Source organism: Lactuca sativa, chromosome 3 (genome assembly GCF_002870075.4).
Source record: "Lactuca sativa cultivar Salinas chromosome 3, Lsat_Salinas_v11, whole genome shotgun sequence".
Taxonomy (NCBI): domain Eukaryota; kingdom Viridiplantae; phylum Streptophyta; class Magnoliopsida; order Asterales; family Asteraceae; genus Lactuca; species Lactuca sativa.
Genome location: NC_056625.2, coordinates 5,190,676 through 5,194,683, shown reverse-complemented (window position 1 = coordinate 5,194,683; position 4,008 = coordinate 5,190,676). Strand labels below are relative to the sequence as shown.

Genomic DNA, 4,008 nt, shown 5'->3' with positions numbered 1-4,008 from the left:
TTCTCGCGCGAACAACCTAGATAGAGATAGCCACTCCACTACAATCACCAACAGAGGGATCAAGGAGGAACTAAAGAGAAGGAATCACTCGAGGAGTCAAATCTTCCATCAGAAAGTGGTGGAGACCAGTGATAGAACTTGAATCATGAACTATCAAGAATAGGAAACCATAAGAAAGTTCAGAGACAACAAATCCCCAAAGCTGAATTCAGGACCATCATAACTAGGACATGAAACTCCTCCCGAGGCGCGCAGGGTTGTATGGTACCATATATATCATACTAATAATTAACTAATTAATGCGATCTAGTGAGTTAGTGATTACACTACTCACACTATGTGTCATGCTTATCGTCTTTATCATAGTAACTAGTAACGGTAATCCAGGTCACAGGACTTCACGAAGAGGGTAGTCAACATCAAATTCATAAGTCTAATTTTGCATAGACCTCTGTTATGAATTGATTCAAGAGTGAGAACATGAAACACTCAGAACTAAGATAACTTCGATTCGGATAACACTTGACATGTAACCACTAGGGACTTACCCTCGTTTCATATTTTAAAACCTTGTGGCAGAAAGATGCCACCGAAGAACTCGAACAAAAACAAAAACAATGCACCACCGCCGCCACCTCCTCAGTATGACCCGATTGTCTTTCAGGCGGCAATATCAGCCACCGTGACAACTGTCATGACTCAAATCAACGCAAGTGGTACTGGTAGATCAGGTAGTGGTACCAATAGCTTAATCCACGAACACACAAAAGAGTGCTCGTACAAAGACTTCATGACTTGTGGACCCAAAACCTTCGATGCAAGTGGAGGATTCATCGCTCTAATGCGATGCTTCGAGAAGACATAATCGATTTTTGAGTTATGTGCGTGCCCAGAAGGGAGCAAAGTGAAGTTTGCTGCCTGGACCTTCTTTGACAGAGCCCTTACATGGTGGAATAGCCATGCCAAGTCATTGACTCTTCCAATAGTAAATGCAATGGGCTGGGAAAATCTAAAGGAAATGATGCTGGAAGAGTACTGCCCGAGGGGCGAAGTACAGAAACTAGAGCATGAGCTTTGGAATCTTACCATGGCAGGCTTAGACATTGTAACATACACCGATATATTCATCGATTTGGCTACACTATGCCCTGGGATGGTTACCCCAGAGATCAAGAAGGTAGAGAGATACATTTGGGGACTACCTTCTCTAATCCAAGGAAACGTATTAGCATCGAAACCTCTTACGTTTAACAGTGCCGAACGCTTGGCTCGAACATTGGTGGATTGTGGACTCCACCAAGGCATAATGGACCCTGTTCGTGAGTCAACCAAAAGAGGTGATGATAAACAAAATTCCAAGAGCAGGAAGGAGAGACAATCAACGCAAGAGCCCTCCAAGAGTCCTGAGTCAACCAAAAGAGGTGACAGTGCTAAACGCATGGCTCAAACATTGGTAGTATATCTTTTTATTTATTTTAATTATTGTAATAAAAAGAAAATGGAAAAAAGGGTAAATAAGGCATTTCATATGGGCCAAGTACCAATAAGAATAAAAATTAATACCACACGAACTTCTATGAGTCTGAAAAAAATTAGGGACTAAATTTGATATTTTGAATAATCACATGGCCCATTTTTGAAGATTCCAAAATAAATGCAATATTTGACTTAAACCTAATATTGGGAGTTTTGACAATTATGTCCTGTTTGATTTAGTGTTGATTGGGTCTATTTAGACTTTTTGGTTGACCGGTCTAGTCAGTGTGTTTAATATCAACATTTGAACCTCCTACCCAGTCCATATCTCTGATTTCACTACAAGAAAAATACCATTTAATGACGCGCAAACAATGACACTCGTAGATTTAGGATACGCATTCTTGTGTGTCCATAAAAATAATGTCAGGTTTCCAAAAATTGAAGGATAGAGGACACGCATTTTTGCGTGCCCTTAAATTAGTGTCTAACAAAACACAGAGGGCACCTAACGAAAAAAGGGTGTCCTCTAAAGGCGTTGTTTTATATTTTTTTAATGAAGGGGCGCGTTCTCTAATTTTTTTTAATAGCCGGGAAATGAAATCCCAAAAAATTAAACACCCCGCCATTTATCTCCTTGTCCTTCTATAATCTTCTACCAATGAACCCTAATAGAATTGTGAGGGAGATGGGGGTATCTCTAACCTTCACTTCTGCTCAGCCTCTTGTATCATCCGAGAGGAGCTTACAGTAGCAAATAAATGTCGGAATCATTGGTACTCCACGACACGATGAGGGCCCACACCGATTGGATCACCGCAATCGCCACTCTTATCGCCAACTCCGACATGATCGTCACCTCTTCTCGTGACAAATCAATCATCGTTTGGCGCCACACCAAGGAAGACAAAACCTATGGTGTCGCACAGCGTCGTCTCACCGGCCACTCTCACTTTGTTCAAGACGGCGTTCTCTCCTCCAACGGTCACTTCGCTCAATCCGGTTCATGGGACGACGAACTCCGTCTCTGGGATCTCAACGCCGGAACCACCGCACGCCGCTTCGTTGGCCACACCAAAGACGTCCTCTCCGTCGCATTCTCGATCGACAACCGTCAGTTCGTGTTGGAATCACGTGACAAGTCGATCAAACTGTGGAACACACTCGGGGAATGCAAATACACAACCAAGACGGCGACGCTCACGGTGATTGGGTGAGTTGTGTTCGTTTCAGCCCTAACACTTTGCAACCAACAATTGTCTCATCCTCATGGGACAAAACTGTGAAGATCTAGAATTTGACTAACTGTAAGCTCAAATCAACTTTGGTCGGACATGGTGGCTACGTTAACACCGTGGCAGTGTCACCTGATGGTTCTCTATGTGCTAGTGGTGGAAAAGATGGGATGATTTTGCTTTGGGATTTGGCTGAGGGAAAGAGACTTTACTCTCTAGATGCCAGTTCAATCGTTCATGCTCTTTGCTTCAGCCCTAATAGGTACTGGCTGTGCGCTGCTACAGAATCAAGCATTACGATTTAGGATCTGGAGAGCAAGACCATTGTTTTAGACCTTAAGGTTGATCTCAAACAGGAGTCTGAAATGGCAGCTAAAGGCACCACTACTCAAACCAATGCAGGAAAAACTAAGGTTATTTACTGCACAAGTCATTGTTTTAGACCTTAAGGTTGATCTCAAACTAAGGTTGCTAAGATATTGGCTTCTCCTGCTAAGATATTGTGTGAAGAGTCTGATAGGGAAAAACAAGAGCGTTCTTCCAATATCAGAAAACTTAACAGAAAACCACAAAGCAGGACAAAGACAAAGTTAAAGACCCCGGTTTATGTTTATACATATAAGGTAACCTATTTTTGATATAAAAAGGGAAAATCTTGCGTTTAATTTTTGGGATTGAAGAACTAATAAGATATATGATTATTTTCGATTAAAAGGTTTTATTTTTAAATGTGCCCTAGATATTGGAAGCTGACTTACAACAAGTAGCAATGGTGATGGGGCTTACAGAAGAGATTGATGTAACTGATGATATCAGTAGTGCGGATGCTATTTTAGCATCCAGTTATGAAATGAAGGAGAATCCATGGATACGCAGTGTAGCCAAATTTCACCAGTTACCCGTGTTTGTTATCAAGGTGTTTATTTTGTTATGTTTTTGGTTTGAGTACAAATAGAATATATATGGATTTAATTGTGTTATTTAATAAAGTTTTGTTGAATCACAGTCAACTACCATGGTTCAAAGGGTGAAAGTTTGTTGAATCACAATCAACTCGATGGATATTGAAATTGAAGATGATGTTCCACTACTAGAAAAACAGCCTTTTACGACGCGCAAACCACGACACTCGTTGATTTATGTTACGCAAACGAGAGTGACATTAAAAAAGTGTCATCTCTTCAGAGAATTTAAGGATTTGGGTCACGCATTATTGCGTGCCCTTAAATAAGTGTCAAAAGAAAAAAAATTAAAAACACAGAGGGCGTTGTATCTTAAACGCGCGTTCCTTAGTTAC

At 41.1% G+C, this 4,008-nt stretch overlaps 1 pseudogene; it reads left to right on the top strand.

The window, feature by feature from the left end:
* The first annotated feature begins 2,108 nt into the window (after positions 1-2,108).
* LOC111877606 (guanine nucleotide-binding protein subunit beta-like protein) lies at positions 2,109-3,753 on the top strand (annotated as a pseudogene).
* The last annotated feature ends 255 nt before the right edge of the window (positions 3,754-4,008 follow it).